Below are 21,840 nucleotides of genomic sequence, written 5' to 3'. Positions count from 1 at the left end.
CCTCTGGTTGAGTTCAGGACACTGCCATACATCTGCGGTTGGCTTTTCTCAGCACTTTGGGAGAGGCTGTTTATCCCGTCCTGTGGTTTCTGGTGGGAAGAAATAGCTTCAGGGAAGTCTTAGGAGAAACATGTATTAAAAACAGACCTCCTTTGCCTGGTTTCTCCCCGCTGTCTGCCCTATAGCCTCTTTGTTGTATGTAGTTGATAGGAATCATTATATCTATCACATGCTTCTCCTTGACCAAGTGTGATTGGAGAAAGCCTCAAAAGTCTTTGTAAATTCTTGGCTTATGTAGACAAGAATGCGTACACTGAGCTATCATTTTGGGGAAAAAAGGGAAACATACACATACTACACAAACATATATATACAAATTATTGCATGCTCACGCATAGATGTCTTTGGAAGGGTACATGTGAAAGTAATGGAATTGGTCGCTTGTGAGTGAAGGGCATAGGGTAGTGGAAAGATGGGATGGGAGAGAAATTGTACTGTGTCTCTTTTGGAAATTATGACTTCTGAACCAAGAAAATGTATTATCTATTGCAAATATAAGGGAACAAAGGCTATAAATGAACAGTTCACAGAAAAGGAAATAGCAATGTTTGTAAAGATATGAAAAGACACTAACAACTTTTAACAAAGGAAATATAAATTTAAATTACAGGGCCATTTTTATATATTCAATTGACAAAGATCAAAGCATTAAATAACATAGACTATTAATGAGAATGCTGGAAAACAAGTTTCTTAATGGACTGTTGGTAGGACATAAACAGACTCAAAACTTTCAAGATCAGTAGCTATCGATATGCCTTGGCAATGTTTGCCCAGAAACTGACCTCTCTATGTTCCCATGAATTGGTGCAACTCATTTAAAGATGTTCATTGCAGAATTATTTGTATTGCCAAATGACTGAATGCAAAATTCATCAATAATGAAGAAGAAATTATAGCTCATTTATACAGGGATAATACTGTTGTTGAAAAGAACATGATAGTTTAATATGTCATTATGAGGGAATGCTTTCAAGATATTTAATGCAATGAAAAGGATATGACAGAACACTATGAATGCAGTATGTTTCTCTCTGTATAGTATATTTCTTTTTTAGGATCTCTCTATCTCATCTCTTCCTTTAGTCTTCCTTCCTTCCTTTTTCTCTTCCTGCCTCTGTATCTTCCTTTTCTCCCTCCTTTGCTCCCTTCATTGCTTTCTGCCTTTCTTTTATCCATCATTTATCTGTCATCTATCTATCTATCTATCTATCTATCTATCTATCTATCTATCTATCTATCCAACCAACCAGCCATTTCTCTATCATACACTATGTTTCATCTATCTAATCTATTTATCTCCATCTGCTTATGCATGCATAGAAAAACTTGGAAAGCCCAAACAGGAAATGTTACCCGTGGTCATCTTTAGTGAGAGAGATTTTTGTTTTCTTTCTTTCTTTTCCCCTTTTCTTTTCTTCCTGTGATACTATCAGTCGTACCCAGGGCCTTCACAATGGGCTACATCTCCAGCCCTTCTTTATTTTGAGACAGGATCTCACTAAGCTACGAAGTTTCCCAGAAAGGCCTTGAAATTATGACCCACTTTCTGGGATTACAGTTGTGTACACCATACCGGGCTACCAGGTACTATTTTATACTGCTTGAACTTTACTGTATCAAAAGCACATATAGCTGTTTATTATATCTTCATTGTGAGACAAATTTCTAAGTCTTTCAATCTGCTGCTATTTTTTCCAATTTAATTTACACAAAATAGAAAAAATGCCGATCAGTGATATGCCCAAAGGGAGAAGTCATACAGCACTACCCTGGGGCACCTGCCTAGTCACTACTCCAGGATCTTGACTACTGTGATAATCATTTCTCTGCATTTCGTTCCCTTCAAAGCACTGCAGCTTAGCTTTACATAAATTGAACTTTATATAAATGGATTAATATAGTATCCTGTATGCATTTTCTTTTGCTCAACATCACGTTTGTGAAATTCATCAATGCTGCCCATGTAGCTGGGTTTACTCCTTTTCACTACTGTACAGAATGCTAGTATATGAATGAATTACATTTTGTATATCTACTGCTAATGGATAATTAAGTTTACAGTTTGGGGACATTATAAATGATGCTTCTATCATCATTCTTCTACATGTCTCTTGGAGCAACATTTCTATTGAATATTAATCAAAAGTGAAATGTCTTGGCTGCAGTGTAATATATTTCCAATTTTAATAATGTCAAAGACTTTTAATAACTATAATAATTTTGAAGTGGGGATGAGCAGAAGTGATTAAGAGATCTCCAGCAGCACTAGAGTGACATGAAAATACCTGTGATTGCTGTGGTTGTCATTTGGTTACTACTGTGGTTTAAAGTCAATGGTCATAATTAAAGGAAATGCTAAATTTAGTTTATAAGTTAGTAAAAATAAACATCCAATTTTTTCGCAACCAGTTTATGACTTTTCTGAAATTTTGTTTTGGGGTACTGGTGTTCGAACTCAGAACCTTGTGCTTGTGAGGCAGGTGTGGCACCACTGAGCTAAATTCCCAGCCCCAACTTTTCTGAATTTTACCTGTGGACTCTTTAAGGATGTATAGACATTAAGCTAAATACTATTGTCTAGAAGTTCTAAAAGCTCTACTTTAGGCATGCAATTGTATTTGGAACTGGTATTCATTATAGTGTGAGGTAGGGACTGCATTTCATTTCCACGTGGATTTTCATTTTCTCCTAGCACTATTGACTGAAAAGAACCTTTGTCTTTTATTACTTTGTAGTGCTTTGCTCTCAATTAAGTATACATATATGTGTGTGTGTGTGTGTGTGTGTGTGTGTGTGTATATATATATATGTCTGTTTTTAGACTGTTTCTTTTCATTTTTTAATTTGTTTTGGCAAAAACCATACTGCTTCAATTACTACAGATCAAAGAAAGACTTGGTATAGGGTTGAATGTTCTTCTATTTGAATATCATCTCAGCTACTTTGACCCTTTGTATTTTTACTCAAATTCTAGAACCAGATTGTAAAGTACCACAAAAATAAAACCAAATTAAACCAGAATAACAAACTCTTTCCAAACAAGACCAACTGTTGGGTTTTATTGGCATTGCACTGAATCTATAATTTAGTCTTAATTCATTAATATTTACTTAGCTTACCTTTATTTCTTTCTCAAAATTTCCTTTTAAATGAATAACTTCATTTTTACAGAAGATTTAGCCTTACAGAGAAATTGAGCAGCTAGTACAGAGAATTGCCATATTAACACCCAACATCTACATATACAATATCTTCTAACACTAGCATCTTGAGTTAGTATATTACATTTGTGGCAATTAATGAATCATTGTTAATATATCATTATTAACTAAAATCCAGAGTTTCACTGAAGTTTCCTGTTTTTCTTCTATAGTTTTATGAGTTTTGACAAATGCATAATGTCAGATGTCCAAAATTACATTATGGTACAGAAAAGATTCACTTCCTTCAGTTTCTCGTGTACTTCACATATTCATCACTCCTCCACCTCTCCAAGATCTAGACAACTGACAGTGTTTTTGTCATCTGCTGTTTCCTGGTGTCACACAATTGGTGTCAGATAGTGGCCTTTCAGATTAGTTTCTTTCATTACTCCAAATGCATTTAAGGATTTTTCATATCTCTTTGTGGTTTGACAGCTCATTTTTAATTGCTAAATAATATTCTCTTGTGCAGATGCTTTATAGTTTGTTGTATCTATTGAAATACATTTTGTTTTCTTGTTAGGTTTTTGCTCAGAATTTTGTACATTTCCTGTTATATATATTTTTAGATGTTTGATCATTTTAATATTATTGCAGTGGTATTATACATTATTTAAAAATGATGTTATTAGAGACAATGTTATAAATTTAACTGCTGTTTGTTGCAGACATGAAGAAGTATAATTATGCTTTATATATACATCTGAAGTATTATTTCTAATAATTTCTTTGTAGATTCTTTAGGTTATTTCACATGTGCTCTATGTAAATAATAACAATCACTTTTTCTTAACAAACCTTTACATCTTCCATAAAACTTTCTTGACTTACAAAACTAGCTAGCATGTCCCTAATAAAATTAAATAAGGAGGGATAGTGTGGACCCTTCTAAAATTTAAAGGGAAAGTTTCTAACATTTTACCATGTATATGATATATACTATAAATGCTATTTTGCAAGATTCACTCCTCCTGTCAGGAGGAAGGGTCTATTTATCTGCACTCCCAGGACAGAGCTGGCCTTGTGACTTGTCTTGATGGAAATGAACGTGGCATAAGTGATAGCCCAGGTCACAAGAAGCCTTGCACTTCTGCTCCTGCTTGCTGGAATATTCCCATTGCCATGTCCAGAAGCTCTGGCTTGGCTTTGGAAGACAGAACACATTGCAGAAAGGGCCACCTCTTCCGCTGTTCTTCCAACACCCACTGCCAGCCCTATGCAGAAGGTTGCTTGAACCAGCAGCCTTTGTCAGGATACCAGGTATAGCTTCATGAATGACACTTAGCCACACTGCAGCAAGCCACAAGCAAAAGAAAGCAGGTAATGGCTTAAACCAAGGGGTTGAACCTTGAGCAAATGCCTTGGCTTGTTTTGAACTGTTAAACTTTGGGGTGGTTAATTATATAATAAAATTGATGTCTCATAGATTTTGTACATTTAGGTATTATAATAATTCAGTTATTTTAATTATTTAATTTATTCTTTTTGCTTTGTAATCAGTATATTAAGGAGATATTCGTACATTTCAATAATTGCTTAAATTCTGATACCCAGATTTAAGCATGTGACCATGACTTAAACACACAAGTAAAGCTATTCATCAAAATTTGCTGTACTATTACCATTAAATTACAGTTACTTTGGAGCGTAAGTCGAATGGGTTAAAGTAAACCTGTAACACACCTAAGGAACACTTTCTCATATTACACATGCAAATTAGCTTTCCATGTAGTCTCTTCACTTGAATTTCAAAGTTACCCTTTTATTTCAAAGCTCTGAAGTCACTACTCAAGGGCTTATCATGGTCCAAAGAGAAGGGAAAAGAATATAACCAGGACTGGTCAACATAGTTTTATGCATATATTTAAAAAGATGGCACAATAGAAGGGAATGCAATCCTAGAAATGCAAGCCCTTAAGAAGCAGTGTTATTATGATAAACCCCTTCTGCAGAAAGGTATCATTTCTATTACTGATACCACAGGCTAAATTATATTTTATGCCATGTTCGAGTAATAGTTGAGGCAATAGAATGCAGAGGCATCACAATGAGGCCCACTTAATACAAATTAACTAGACAGAACAACAATTCTGCAAACTGTTTCCTTTTTCGTATTGCCAGTTAAATACAGTGTTAATCCATCACTTAACAAGGAAGGGTCATACACTAATGTCAACATATATACCTAGCATTTCAGTCTAAGCTTGTCCATGTATACAACTGCAATCAATTACAACGTGTGGCTTACCAGACAACAGGGTTAGGTACTTTTTACAGGCATTAAACTTCATCTTGCACACTGAAGTCATCATACAGGGCAAAGTTGGAGCTTTTATATTTGCATTTATTCTTCATTTAACTTTTAAAACACTACTACAATTGAATATTGAAACAAAAACAATAGTAAGTAGTGAGCAAATGATGATAATAGTCCTTCGTGTGTTCATTACTGCACACAAAATGCCAGCAGTGAGTATTATTCACTGCCTCATTAAGAGGTCTGACACTGAACACCACCCCTGGGATGATGTGAGTCATCCTCATAGGCTTCTCCATTATAATGGCGCCGTCTTTCCTGATTTGGATCAAAGTTCACAAGTTCTACCTGATCCATGTCATCCATCTCTTCTACTTCCTTCCTCTTGGGTAGGAGTTCTTCTAGCAAAGAGAGTTTATCAGGAGAGAGAAAGTCATTTTCAGAAAAGTTTACCTTAAATTCAATAATTAGATGACCTTTTTCATATGGTCTACAATAAATTGCCATGCCTTCATTTAGCACACACTTGATGTCCCCATGCTTGACAATCTGACCTGGATGAGAGATGATGACTATGGTTCGGCTGTCAAGAGTGGATATTGGCTTTTGGAAGCCACACGGTGCTTGAACCCGCTGTATATCCATACACATGAAAAGGCCTTCTCCTCATCGAATGGAAACAGCATGGTCCTTCTGATCTAACACAATGATAGTATCTCCTGGCTGCAGTCCTGGTTCTTAGTCTCCTTCACCATGGAAAGTTATCTTCTGGCCATCTTTTATGCCTTTGTCAATGTGAACTTCTACAATCTTCTTCTCTCTATCTTCCTTCTGTTGTAGCTTTTACATCTATCTTTAGGACTGATGCATTCTCCATGGCCCTGTCACTCCATGCACACAGACTGAATTTGCTGCACCATTCCAGGTCCTATCTGATGAATTCTTATTTGCATTGCAGTACCTCGGGAGTTGGGACAGCACTCTACAGCTCCTTTCTTACCACCTCAGCCTTCACATTTGTCACAAATCACGTTCTTTTGCAGAGCCAGTTTCCTTGTTGCACCATTATATAAATCTTCTAAGGTAACCGAGAGCTGATATATCACATTTTTACCTCTCTTTTCTGTCTGCATCCTTCCTCCTCCTCCAAAAAACATATCAAAGATATCCATGGGGGAGCCAAAACAGCCACCTGCTCCACCCTCCTTAATTGCCTGTTCTCCTCCTTTCTCATATAATTCCCTTTTCTTGGCATCAGAGAGAACTTCACAAGCTTGAGAAATCTGTTTAGACTTTTCGCCTTCATTTGGATTTTTATCAGGGTGGTTTTATGTCGAAAAGATTTAAGCAGCACATTCAATCTTTTTTTTTGGTACTGGGGATAGAACTCGGGTCCTTGAGCTTGCGCAGCCGGAGGCCAAACCACTGAGCTAAATTCCCGGCCACATTCAATCTTAAAGACGATTCATTCTGGGTCAAGAATTCTAGGGTATTGATTATTCTTCCTTTTTAAACTAGTTTTTTCTTTGGAAGAAATTTCACCCTTCAGAAAGAATACTATAACAGGTCTTCACATATGTTTCACTTACTTCAGCATGATTATTTTATGAGAAGCAGGACATTCCCCAGTTTAATCACAATCTTTTATCATTCCCCAGAAATTGACTATTATGGGTTAATGTTATATAATACTCAATACTTCCTAATTTTCTCAAACACGTCCATCGGAGGGTGTTTGTGTGTGTGTTTAAAGTCCAAGATCCAATCAAGGATGCTGTATTCCATGTATTCCCTTTAGTTACACACCTTTTCAGTCTCCATCAATCCAAGACAGTCTTTCTCATATTTTTCTCTTGCATGGTATGTACATTGCTGAGGAATCTAGACTGTTTGTCTTATAAAATGTCCCCAAATCTGAGTTGGCCTAATTATTTCCTTATGATCAGATTTAGAGTAAACATTTTGATCAGAAAACTGATATTATATGCTGTTTTCCTTGTCAGGACTATTTCCCTATGTCATTAATAAGTAATCTGTGGGATATATAGGTGGTTATTTGAGATCATACCAATATTCTCTTCCTTAAAGTTTTCACTAAGTTGTTTTAGCAGCTATTGACTTAAATTGTTGTGGGGTTTTTTGCCACTGGGATTGTTAAAAGTAATTTTCTGATCCTGTCACTACCTCTACATTTATTAGTTAACGCTTTTCTCTATTTTTTTTACCAGCTCTATGAACTCATCAATACTCTTACTATCTTTCATATTATACACCATTCATATCCGTATTTATTTTGTCAGGTGTCAAGTGTCTCGTGCTTGGTCAACAGGCACTCCTTCAAACTTGTGTCCATGTGACATGCCACACTTCCTCTTTCACAAGTTCCCACTCTGCACCAGCACAATCTTCCGGCTTACCTTAAACTGCCCCTGTCTAGCTGTGGGCATCAGACGTTTCTCCAGTAAGCTGTGGCCCCTTTCACTATGGAATGATACTTATATATGGAGACTGTATTAATTTTCTATTGCTACTGTAGAAAATTATCACACATTTAGTGGCTTAAGAAACTCAATTTAAAAAAAAAATTATGGTTCTGAAGGTGAAGAGTGTGAAATAGATCTCACCAGGCCAATACTAAGGTATTCCCAGAGCTGCAGCCCTCACTGAAGGCTGTAGGGAGAGTCTCCTTCCTCTCCTTTCTCGGCACACAGGAGCTTCCAGTAGCCTTGGCTTGTGGCCTCTTCCATTCTTATAGTGCCAGCAAAGGCTGGTCAAGCCTTCCTCACATCAGTTCGTTCTGATACAGCTGATTTCTGCTTCCCCTCATCCTTTAAGTTCCTTGTGATTACACTGTGCCAGACAGATAATCCAGGATCAGTAACTTTATTCCTCTCTTGCCATGTAAAATATACTCAAAATAGTGTGTTTTCTCACGATTCCATGTTATGCAATACATAATCTGTTAAATTCTATTTATAGAGTTTTAGGTTTTGCTTTTTTCTATTCTTTTCAATTTACATTTATGTTTAATATGCAAATATTCACCCAATTCAAAAATCAAAACTTCTTATTTCATTGTAGAAATCCATTTTTGTTAACCTAAGAGGCAATATGTTATGTTCTCTGGTACATCAATTTTTTTCATTTAATATATCTTGAAAAACAAAATAAAACAAAGTCACAAGTCCAGATAAGTGCACATAGATATGCCCTGTTCTTTTTAAAACAGTTTCATGGAATTTTGTTGTGTGGATGTCTGATGATTTCATTTGACTACTCTTTTTTGATCAGACATTTAGATGTTTTGTATTTGTCTAAGCATATTTTCAGAATGAATTCCTAGAAATGAGAACTCTGGGGAATTATCTTGCCTCGAATTTTAATAGAAGGTTATTTGTTAACTTTTCAAACATGGTGAAAATTGGTAAGTTTATACTTTCTATTTCTACAGGAATATTGTATTCTCCTAGGAATTTATGCACCTCATCCATCTTGGGTTTCAAATTTATTTGCATATATTTGTGCAAAGAAGTCCCATTGATTTGTGAGAATTTCATATCTTTTAACACTCACTCCTTCCTTGTCATTTGTTATTTTGTATATTTTTCCTTTTCTCTTTTTTCCCCCGATTTTTATTTTCACTAGTGCACGTTTTGCAGTACATAATGATTACATTCCTTGTGGGGAGTCAGTACATGTATGTAACACATCTTAGTTCTTTTTTCATCCCTTTCCCCTCTCCTTCTCTATACCTCCCCCTTCCCTTCACATCTTAAATAAATTTTCTGATAGTTTGTCTATGTCTATATTGACTTTTTTTCTTCAATGCTATAGTACTTTGGTTTATTCATTATTTATATTAATTCCCTATTTTGTGCCATTCATTCTACTTTTATTATTTCCATTCTTGTTTGACATATCTTATAAGTTAATTCTTTAATTTTGATTGTACTAAGGCTATCATTTAAAATTGTTAGTTTTCTTTAATCATTTGCTCTAACTTACAAAAATCTTTATAGTATCTTTCCTTGTCCCCTCCTTTCTTTTTAGTCTTAGAATTAGGTATATTCAATTGTCACCAACAATCCTTTGCTCAAGTTTGTCTATTCTTGATTACATGAAGCTGATTCTCTAATTGGTTCTTTAGAAATGAGTCGTGAGTTCAATATGTCCTAAAACTGCATATGTGAAGCAGCTTTGGTATTTTAAGGAGATCTAGGTTAGACACAAAATCCTTTATTTCCACTTCCTTCTTTTTCCAAAATACTGGTCTGGTACTGTCTTGCCTTGTACTGTATGGTTCTCTTATAATGTCTTGCTAACTTACCTGTCTTTTCTAAGACACTTGGTTTTTTTGTCCATGGGTGCAGAATCACTTTTCTCTTAAATCTAATAATGTTATTATGATATATCTCAGAGACCACCATTCCAGGTTAAGTTTTCCAAGCATGTGTTCAGCTCTTTCAATATCATATTCTTTTAGTTCTGAAAAATTTAAGTTTTGTCATTTAAAATACTTTTTAATTCTATTGTTTTCATTTTCCCTGGGTTTCATATTCAGTTCTTTCACTTCAATCCTATTTCCTTGTGCAATTATTTTTATTTGGTTGTTGTCAATCTTCTCCTTGATTTCCCTTATTATATTTTAACTGAATCTATTGTTCCTCTGACATCTTCTAATTTTATTTAATTTTTCAGAAAATTTGGCACTTTTAAAGTTTTCTTCCTGAGTTTTGTAAACTTTTATTTATGTTTTTCCCCCTCTCATTTCTGTTTTTAAAATTTTCTCAAGAGAACTTTAAAACACTCTGGAAATGATTGCTTAATGATATTTATTTCATAGAATGAGGTGTCATTCTATGGCTTTTTTGTGGTGAGAATTTTTATCAGCTGAAACATTTCGTTTATTTTTTTCTGTTTTCTTGTTAACTTTTGTGGATGTTGTTTGCTGTTTTCTCTTTATTTTGAAATGTTTTTTTAAAAAGAAATGAACAAATAGTGGTCAGCTGATCTAGATTTGGGTGGCTTTCTAGGTTTCAAAATAACACTTTTCTTTTGGTTATATAATATGCAAAGTGCAACTTTGAAAAGTGTAGTTCCCATTTTTGGTTGGGAGACTATTGGTACATATATCTTCTGAAGTTGAGTATTTAAAAAAAATTTTTTTCCTTTTGTAGATCCTCACTTCCTTCTCTTTCTTTACTTTTCTATAATCGGAATTGAACCCAGGGCTTTTGCATTGAGCTGCATTCCCAGCCTTAATTTATTTTTTTATTTTGTGACACGGTCTCATTAAGGGCTAGGTTGCCCAGGCTGGGTTCAAACTTGTGATCCTCCTGCATCAGTCTCCTGGCCTCTTCAGCCACCACATGTGACTTTTGGGTATTTCTCCATTCCGAGTTATTTCACCATTCCACATTTGGAGTAGTTACCCATCACTGTTGACATCATAATGCCCTTTCTCATTTTACTGAATTTTTATTACTTCCTCTGGTCCTTTGAGGTGTTTCACTGCACAAACTGGAGCTGATGCCTCTGGATTTGAAGGCTTTGTTTTCCAACTCATATGGAATTTTTATGTTTTCAGAAGCCTCTGTTTCTTTTTTGAGACAGTGGATAAAACGAGAGATGGTTTATTTTGCTCTCCTTGTTATTCTGTTTAATTTTAGAGGACTGTATTAAGAGTCTCAGATTTAGATGGCTAATGTCCTGGAGATCATCCTCTTTGAGTTCAAGTATGTATTGCTATTGCTTTTGGATCTTGTTTCTGCTTAGACATTAGGCATCAATGAAAGTGTCACTCTATTCACAGGAAGTCATCTCTCACTTTCCTTGGAAATTTTAAAGCTTTCTCATTTCCCTAGTTTCCAGCTTGTTACTATGATGGGCCTACAATTTCATACTGCGTGTAGTTCCATAGTGCTTTTGAAATCAGTGGCTTTATTTCATGGGTCATGTCCTTGATGTCATATGTAAAACATCAATATTGTCCTTTCTAAGGTAACCAGACCTCTTGCAGACCTTCCTGGGAGATAGCAGTTTTAATATAAAAAGTGTCTTTTCAAGACAAATGTAATGAACAGATCATGCTACTTTTATTTCCTTGTACATAGAATTATCCCAAAGTCTGGTTTGCATAACTCCAGCATACCGATCATCTATCAATTTATTTTTCCTGCTTCCTTTCTTTTACAGTATTTTTTCTTCTTGTATGTTTGGTTGCTTTTAATGATATTGGACAATGTATTTTCAACATTGTCTACAGAAATAGAAACTTAAAGTGGTCCATTTTCAAGACAAAGTCTTTAACTCTGAGTAGAAAGCTACTAGTTGACAAATTTGCCTACTTGCCTGCAGATGTGACCAAGATCATGCTTCCAAAAGGTCCCTAATCAAAAAGGGAAGAGCTAAAATATCAATAATGTGTGGCTTCACTATGCTAATTCTGATTGGAAAAGTACTGCCTATATGTTACCCACTGTGGCTTAATCATTTGCCTTTAAACCCACAAAATGTTTGCAGAAGGAGTGGGCCAAGAGTATATCCTAATAAAATCTAGGTAATGTCCTGGAGGGTTGTACCCCTCATAGTACTCAGCCAATGAGGAACTGTTGGAAGGTACTTGTGTGCCAGGGGACATTGCTTGCTATAATCACCTCAGGTGTCCCTACCAGCCTGTTAGTCTTGAAGCTGCTCTTGCAAGATTGAGAAATAAAGTCTCATTTTCACTACACTCCAGGTCCTCAGTCTGATCTATCCACTGGGTACAGTCAAAGGTGGGAGAGGGTAGTTCCTCACAGAATGAGCCTATTCTTCCCCATGCAGAATTTATATTTATCTCGCCAAACATGTGAGGCTATCATAGCTCTAGAAAGCCTGTATTATAAGAAAACAGGGCCACACAAACTCCATGGCATTTCCAGGCTGAGCTGAATCTCCTGTAAAAACCCAACTCTATCAGTTCATTCTTACTTCTAGGACAAAGTTTTGACTTCCCAAGAAAAGCATCGGGAGTTTTCCTGAGCCATCTCATTGCTCAAGATTGCAATCTCTAATGGCTAAAGCTTAGAAACAGCTCAATTTCCCATCATCTGGACACTGGATAAAGAAAATGTGGTTTTTTAATAAAATGGAATACTTCTCAGCCATAAACAATGAGAAATTAGAAATATTTATATCTAAATGGATGCACATTGAAGTGATACTCTTAAGTGAAATAAATAGGACACACATGTAAATACCGAATAGTTTCTCTAGTGTGAGAAACTGAAAGTGTAAATAAGGACTAAAAGTTATAATAGATAACATGAAATAGGAAGAAAAAGGGCAAAGGGGAGGGGGAAATGGGAGGAGTAGGGGAAAGGAAAAAGGGGAATGGAATTAATATGAGAAAATGAAAAAATGGAAACAAAGTCTTCGTAAATAGGGAGGGATGGAGGGGTTGAAAGGAGGGCAGGGCAAGGGGGGAAAATAAGAACCAAGAGAGATTATGTGAAGGTGCAAATTTCCAATGATGAATGTCATTATATTGCATACCTAAAATGTACCAATAAAATTAATTTTAAAAAAAGATTACAATCTCTGTTTTGCCCTAGATGGCAATCTCTGTTTTGCTAATGCTGCCAAGCTCTTAAAAATGCTATTTAAGCTTCAAGCCATTCCCTCCCTTTTTAGAAAATGGTCCCAGGGGAAAAATGCTTCCACTACTGGGCTTACCTTCCTAGGTGTTCACCCTCTCTTGGATCCTGGCATGATAGTTTTTCACAATCTTGCTGGCTCATGGATATTTTTAAACTTGTTCTGAAATGCTTTTCTAGTTATTTCAGCCAGAAAGTTGGTTCACACAATCTAGTCCTCTAGTGGGCATTACTGTTAAAAAATATAAAACATGTTTCTTAATTTAACAAAATCCTTATCTCTTCCTCTCTTTTTTAGTGCTGTATATGAAAAAGAGAAAGGTAGGTGCAGAGAGAGATGGCAACCAAGTCTGTATTTCTAGAAAGAAACCTCTCACATATTTCTCTGTTCTTTAGATAGATCCCGGTTTATATGACTTTTCGATTTAGCCAACACTGAAAGGTATAATACAAAGAAGTACATATAGCTGAAATGGAGAACTCAGATCGCTGCTTTTCCTGGGCCAACACTTGCTCTCTGTTTAGCCCCTCACTTCAATAGGGATTGGGGTAGTCATGAAGATCTTTGTGCTTTCCTCTCCTATCTTCAGGTTGCTCACATTTTCTGTTTCTTTCCTACAGTCTAGGTTTTGAAAGTTACATCCCCATAAGGTAAAAGTGGCAGACTGTACTAGTAGCTTGTTCTGATTCTCTGCTAAAGGAGGTGATAAATCAACAAAGATTGAATAAATGAAGATTAATCCAATCATTTGAACATTTTGAAGAAGGTTTACCTTTTGGCCAGTGATTGAGAAGCAGCTGAGGCTTTGGCAAGATTAGAATAATAGACAGCCCTCCAGGCAGCTGTGGATTTCTAAATTATGCAAGAAAGTCTCTCCCCATGCTGAGGAGTTCTTCCAGTAATCTTCTTTTGCCCTCTTGGCAGAAGGGAACAGAGGTGCAGTTCATGTGCCAGGAGATACTTCAAAGAAGTTTGTTTGGACTCAAAGAATGTGTGTTTGTTTTTATAACCTCCTGGGTCCTAGTTATGAGTGAGACAGGAAGCACACATTGTTTTTAGGGATTCTGTAAGAAACCACCACAAGTCCTAGGCCATAAAACGTTCCCTTGTTGCATCAAGCCACTTGGGTCTATGATTGTCCTTTCCATGTATATAGGTACCTGAGTGGCATCCTTGTAAACTGATAAATTAAATTTGAAGAAAAAGATGTTGCATTTTGCATCAACATTCTTCCCAGCTTCCTATTGTTGAGTGTTGTCTTAATTAAAATGAGAATTTGAGATCCCTTTCTTAGTGATTTCTGTCTGGTTTTGTTTTATGTTTGGTTTAGTTTCATTTCCCCCTTTCTCTCTGCTGTTTAAAAATTAAGTTTATTTAAGTGCAAAGAATGCACTGTTTATTCAACCAAATGGTATCTTTATGTGGAAAAGAGGGGGAAAAAAATCATCCAGACTGCTTTCCTTGCTACTCCCTTGTCTCAGCTTAACAGCTCTGTGGGTTTTTTTTTTTTTCTCTTTTGTGTGCATTTTTACTTCCAGCTGGGGTGCACACATAAAATGCTCTGTGGTGAGAAGCTTTGGTAAGCTATGCTACTTAAACCTTCATTGAACAAACAATTGCTCATCTCCTAACCTTATTAAATAATATTGCCATGACTTCTTAAAAACATACTTAACAACTGATTTTCCACCCACATAAAAATTTGGAGGGATATATGTTTGTGGGAGTTTTGTTTTTGGAGGGATAAAGAGTGTCATCAATGTGGAGAAAATATTTCCTTTGCATTATGTGCACTGTGATAGTTTTCATTGTGCTGTAAAATCTGCATATAAATACTTTTAGAGTTCTCAGGCCTTTGCAAATATTTTCTGCAAGTGCTTGTCTGATCTTTTTAATTCTTGATAGTTCTTTTACAAAGAAGAAATTTTTAATTTTAATGAAGTCCAGATTATAAATTCTTTCTTTCATGGATCATGCCCTTGATATTGAATGTAAAACATCATTGACAAGCCCAGGGTCATGTGGATTTTCTCATATGTCATCTAGGAATTTCACAGTTTTGTATTGTACAGTTACTTCTGTGATCCATTTTGAATTGGTTTTAGAGAAGATTGTAAAGTCTGTGTTTTGATTCTCTTTATTTTTAAAACGACAAAAATTTGTATATGTTTACATGTACTACTTGATATTTTGACATGTATACATTATGGAACAGTTAAATCAAGCTAATTAACATGCATTATCTCATTTATACTTTTATAGAGGTAGCACTTACCATCTATTATTTTAGTACTTGTTGAGAATACAATATGTTGTGATTAACTCTAGTCACCACGTGTTACAGTGGGGCTTTGGAAATTATTTCTTCTAACTGAAAATTTGTACCCTTTAATCAACATCTCCCCAGTCTACCTCCTATTCCTAGCCCCTGAGAACCACCATTTTGATTCTGCTACTATAAATTATCTGCTTCTATAAACACAATTCTCTGCTTCCATAAGTTTGTTGTTTTTAAATTGCACATGTAAGTGAGATCATATGGTATTTGTCTTTCTGTACCTGGCTTACTTCACTTCAATAATGTCTTCCAAGTACATTCATGTTATTACAATGACAAGATTTCTTTCTTTGTAAGGCTGAATAGCATTCTGTTCTCTATATATACACCACATTTTTATTATTCAGTTATCCACTGGCATACACTAAGGTTGAGTTCATATCTTGACCATTGTGAACAGATTCTTTTTTATGCATGTGGTTGTCCAGTTTTTCCAGCATCATTTATTGAAAATATGATCTTTTTGTTCCTTTGTCAAAGATCAGTTGAACATATTTATGCATTACTATTTTTGAGCTCTCTCTTCTTTTCCATGGTTGTGTTTAGCTATTTTACCAATATCCCACATTTTTGATTACTGTAGCTTTGTAGTAAGCCTTGAAGTCAAGTAGTGTCAGTCTTCTGACCTTTCATTCTGGATCTTTTGCTTCTCCATATAGATTTTAGAATTAGTGTGATGATATCTCTACAAGTTGTTGGGATTTTGACTGAGATCGCCTCAATTCTGTAGATCAAGTTGAGAAGAACTATCCTCACATTGTTGAGACTTTGTATTGTGGACATGGAATATCTCTCATTTATTTAGTACTTCTTGGTTACTTTCATCAGGATTCAGTAGCTTTCTTTGTATAAGTTATTCACAGACTTTGCTAGATTTATGCCCAAGTATTTTATTTTGCAGAGGTGCTCATGTAAATAATATTGTGTTTTTAATTTCAAGTTTTACTTGTTTATTGTTGGTGTCTAGAAAGGCAATTGACTTCTTTCTCTTTTTATGTTTAATTAAGTTTATTGGTACAATTTTGATGTACATAATGATCACATCATCACATGGAATTTATATCTGTACGTGATGTATCTTATTTCTTATTTTTTTCCCATTCCTCTCCCTTCCTGTCTGCCTTTCTTCCCCTCCTTATTTACAAAAGTTTTGTTTCTATTTTATCTTTTTTTCTCATTTCTTCCCTTTTCCATTTATTTCTTTCCCTCTCCCCCCTTCCTAGTGTCCCTTCCCATTTGAACTTTTTCTTCCTATTTCACATTATGTATTATAAATTTTGGTCCTTTTTTACACTTTTAGTTTCTCACACCAGAGAAACAATGTGATATTTATACAAATGTGTCTGACATATTTCATTTAAGAGTATGATCTCTAGGTGCATCCATTAACCTATAAATGTCTCAAGTTTATCCTTCTTCATGGCTGAGTCATATTCCATTATATAAAAAGAAAACTCAACATCTTCTTTATCCATTAATTGGTTGATGGGCATTTGGGTTGTTTCCAAGATTTACAAACTGTGCTGCTATGAACATGGGTGTGCATATATCACTGTTTTATGATGCTTTTACTTCTTTTGGGAAGATACTGAGAAAGGGGACATCTTGGTCAAATGGAACCACTTGTCCTAGTTTTTTTAGGAATCTCCACACTGATTTCCACAGTGGTTATACCAGTCTACACTCTTGCCAACAGTAGAGAAGGGTTCCCTTTTCCTCACAGCCCTGACAGCATTTGTTGTTGATTGATTTCTTGATAGTATCCATTCGTTCTGGAGTGAGATGGAAATTCAGGGTTGTTTATATTTGCATCTCTCCAATGAACAGTGATGTTGAACAATTATTTTCATATATTTATTTGCTGTTTGTATTTCTTCATCTGAGAAGTGTCTATCTCAGATACCCATTTTTGGATTGGGTGTTTAAATTTGGAGGGGTTGATTTTTTTCAGTTCTTTATATGTTCTAAATATCAGTCTTTTGCCTGAGGAACAGCTGGCAAAAGGTTTTTCCCACTCTGTTTGTTGTCTCTTGGCTCTTTTGGTGATTTCTTTTGCTGTGGAAAAGTTTTTTAAGATGAGATTCCAGTTGTTGATTCCTTGTAATATTTCCCTTACAATTGGGGTTTTGTTCATAAAGTCTTTGCCTTTACCTATGTTTTGAAGAGTTCCATCTATTCTCTCTTCCTGTAGATTTAGTGTTTCTGTTTTAATATTTAGATCCTTGATCCATTTTGATTTTAGTTTAGTGCATGGCAAGAGACATGGGTTTACTTTTAGTCTTTGGCATTTGGAAAGCCAGGTTTTCCACATTTTAAAGAGATGACCTTTCTTCCAGTGAACATGTTTGGCCCCTTTGTCAAAGATAAGGTGGCTGATTGTGTTTGGAGTTGTTTCTGCATCTTCTAATCTGCTCCTTTGATCCTGTTTGGGTTTTTTTGGCCAATACCATGCTTTTTTTTTTTGCTATTCTGGACCTCTGCTGGTTCCAAATGAACTTTAGGAATGTTTTCTCTAGTTCTGTGAGATATGCTACTGGTATTTTCATTGGCATTGCATTAAATCTATATAACAATTTTAGGAGTATGGAAATATTTACAATGTTGGTTCTTCCTACCCAAGAGCAAGGGATGTCTTTCCATTTTCACATATCTTCTTCAATCTCCTTTTTCAGAGTACTGTAGTTTTCAATGTGAAGTTCTTGTACTTTCATTGTTAAATTGATTCTCAAGTATTTCATTTTTTTGATGCTATTGTGAAAGGTGTGATTTCCCTAATATCTATCTCAGTAAATTTATGATTTGTGTACAGGAATGCTGTTGATTTTTGAGTGTTGACTTTGTATCCAGCTACACTATTGAATTTTGTTATTAAATCAAGAAATCCTTTGGTGGAGGTTTTGGGGTCTTCTGTGTAGAGTATCATGTCATCTGTAAATTTCCTATCTTTATTCTTTTTCTTTCTCTTGTCTAATTGCTCTGGCTAATGTTTCTAAAGCTATAATGAATAGGAGTGGTGATAGTGGACATCCTTGTCTTCCAAATTTTAGAGTGAAAAATTTCATTTTGACTATTTAGTATGATGTTGGCTGTTGGTTTGTCATGATTGAGATGCAGACCATCTATTCCAATTTTATTAGGTTTTTATCATAAGTGGGTATTGGACTTTGTCCAATGCTTTTTCTGCATCTATTGAGATGATCATGTGATTTTTGTCCTTGGTTCTGTTCAAATGGTATATTACATTTATTGATTTGTGTGTGTAGAACCATCCCTGCATCCTTGGGATGAATCCTACACAGTCTTGGTATATAATCTTCTTGATGATTTGCTACATTCTGTTTGCTAATATCTTATTGAGGATTTCTGAGTCTATGTTCATTAAGGAGACTGATCTGTGGTTCTGTTTTTCGGTTGGGTCCTTCTCTGCTTTTGCTTTCAGGAATGACTTTGGAAGAATTGCTTCTCTTTCAATTTCATTGTGTAGTTTAAGGAGTAGTGGCATTAGATCTTTTCTAAATTTCTTGTAGAATTCAGCAGTGAATCTGTCAGAACGTGGGCTTGTATTGTTGGTTGGTTTTTAATTGCATCTTCAATTTCATTGACTGATATTGGGTTATTCAGCATTTTTATATCTTCTTGCTTCAACTTTGACAATTCATATGTATCTAGGAATCTGTCCTTTTCTTCTGTGTTTTCGATCCTATTTGAGCACAGGTTTTCAAAGTAGGTATTGATAATCTGGATATCTACAGGATCCATTGGGATTTCACTCATTTCATTCCTAATTGTACACATTTGTGTTTTTTCTTTCCTTTTTCTTATAAGGTTGGTAAGGATGTATCAATTTTATTTAATCTTTCAAAGAATCAAGTCTTTGATTCATTGATTCTTTGTATTGTTCTCTTAGTCTCCATTGCATTCATTTTTGCTCTGATCTTTATAATCTCCTCCCTCATATGAGCTTTAGGCTTGACTTCTTTTTCTAGAAGTTTGAGGTTCAACATTAGGTTGTTTATTTGAGCTTGCTCTGTTTTCCTGATGTGAGTTCACCATTGCAAATTTCCCTCATAGGACTGCCTTCATTGCATCCTATAAGTTTTGGTATGTTGTATCAGTATTATCTTTTAATTTTAGAAACTGTCTAATTTGTTCTTTACTTTAATCTGTGACCCATTGGTTGTTCTGGAATGTGTTAATTTCCATGTGTTTATGAAGTTTTTGTGGTTTCTTTTGCCATTGATTTCCAATTTTATTGCACTATGGTCTGATAATATACATGGGATAATTTCAATTCATTTGCATTTACTTAAGCATATTCTATGAGCTAGTGTGTGGTCTATTTTGGAAAACATCCCATGAGCAGCTGAGAAGAATGTGTATTCTGATGTTGTGGGATGGAACATTCTGTAGACACCTACAAACTCCATTTGTTCACAGGTTTAGTTCAGTTCAGTTCTGATATTTGTTGATTTTTTTGTCTAGTTGATCTATTTGTGAAAGTGCAGTATGGAGGTTCCCCCTTTACAATTGTATTGGTAATCATTTAATTTTTCATATATGTTAATATTTGTTTTATACAGTTGAGTGGAACAGTATTTGGTGATATATATATATGTTTATGATTGTTATGTCTTCTTGGAGTTTTCTCTTTACAAATATATAGTGACCTTCTTTGTCTCTCTTGATCAGTCTTGGCTTGAAGTTCACTTTGTCTGCAACTAGAATAGCTAACCCTGCTTTTTTCTGGGGTCCTATCACCTGAAGTATTGTTCTTCATCCTTTGACTTTCAGTCAGTTAACTTCATTTTAAGTCAAATGTGTTTCCTGTATGCAGCAAATTGTTGGATTTTGTTTCTTGATCCATTCTGCCAGGCTGTTTCTATTGATTGGTGAATTGAGACCATTTACATTAATGGTTATAACTGATAGGTATTGGTTTATTCTTGTCATATTGTTTTCCTGTTGTTGGCTCCCTAACTTTCCCCTCTGTTTAATTGCTTGCCTTGCCTTGTGGCTTCTTTCTATTAGTGTTTTTGGAATTGTGGGCTTTGTCTTTCTATAATATCCTTCAGAGCATTTTGTAGAGCTGGTTTGATGCCATGAATCTCTTCAGGTGTTCCTTGTCATGGAAGTATTTTATTTCTCTATTGATATATATATATTTTTTTGGTTGGTACCAGGGATCCAACTCGGGTCCTTGTGCTTGTGCAGCAGGCAGCAAAACCACTGAACTAAATCCCCGGCCCTTTCTCTATTGATTTTGAAAGATAGTTTTGCAGGGTATATTGGTCTGGGTTGGAGATTATTTTCTTTCAGAACTTGAAATACTTCCTGCCAAGCTCTTCTTGCCTTAAGGGTTTGTGTTGAGATGTTTGCTATGACTCTGATGAGCTTTTCTTTATAGATGTTTTGTGTCTTTTCTCTAACAGCTTTTAATATTCCATTCTCGTGCTGATTTTCTGGAATCTTGAGTATTACATGCCTTGGTGTAGATTTATTTTGGTCATGGATAATGGGATTTCTATATGCCTCACTGATTTGTATGTCAAATTCTTTTTCCATGTTCGGGAAGTTTTCTGTCATTACTTCTCTGAACAAGTTTTGTATTACATTTGTGTTGGCCCTTGCTTTCTCATTGACTCTAATCAATCTTATGTTGTTTTTCTTTGCATTATTTTGCACCTGTTGAATTGATTTTTCATAGTTCCTTTCTATTTTCAAGATATCTTTCTTTTTTATGGTTGTTAACCACAATTCTGTCTTCTAGGTCTGATATTCTGTCCTCACCTTAGTTCAAATGATTGTGTATACTTTCAATGGAGTTTTCAATTTCCTGGGTATCTACTTAATGGATTCCATTTCTTTCCTATGTTGAACATTCAAGGTTTCAACTGTTCTCTTAAGCTCCTCTTTTTTTTTTTTTTTGAAATCTGTGCCCACTCTATACTTACTGAGAAAGTCCTTTATTTTTATGGTCCTCTCTTTTTTACTTGAGAAATTATTTCTGATCTGATTTTCTCTATATGCTCATGCATCTTTTTTTTTTCTGCTGCTGCTATTATTTTAGAACATTCAGGTGGATGGCTTATGATTTCCTCTATCTCATTGTGCCCTGGACTTGTCCTGGGTGGGCTGGAGGCCTGGGGTTGCATTTTGCTTCTGTGTCTTGTCATTTTCTATTTTTTGTTTTAATTTTTTTCTGTCTTGATGCTTATAAATTTCTTATGGTAGGTAGCTGTGTCAATAGTAGTGAGGTTACCCTTGGAAAGTTCTATTCCTCAGAGATGCCTTCTAGGTGTAGCTGATTCTTGGGTTTTTTTTGTCTGTCTCAAGATTCTAAC

At 35.2% G+C, this 21,840-nt stretch overlaps 1 pseudogene; it reads right to left on the bottom strand.

The window, feature by feature from the left end:
- Positions 1-5,757: 5,757 nt before the first annotated feature.
- On the bottom strand, positions 5,758-6,773 carry LOC101725103 (dnaJ homolog subfamily A member 1 pseudogene; annotated as a pseudogene).
- Positions 6,774-21,840: the final 15,067 nt, after the last annotated feature.

This window comes from Heterocephalus glaber, unplaced genomic scaffold, assembly GCF_053883595.1.
Source record: "Heterocephalus glaber isolate CG9 unplaced genomic scaffold, H.glaber_assembly_v1.0 deba00001610, whole genome shotgun sequence".
Taxonomy (NCBI): Eukaryota; Metazoa; Chordata; class Mammalia; order Rodentia; family Bathyergidae; genus Heterocephalus; species Heterocephalus glaber.
Note: the sequence above shows the minus strand (reverse complement) of the source record. Positions and strands in the feature narration are given on the sequence as shown.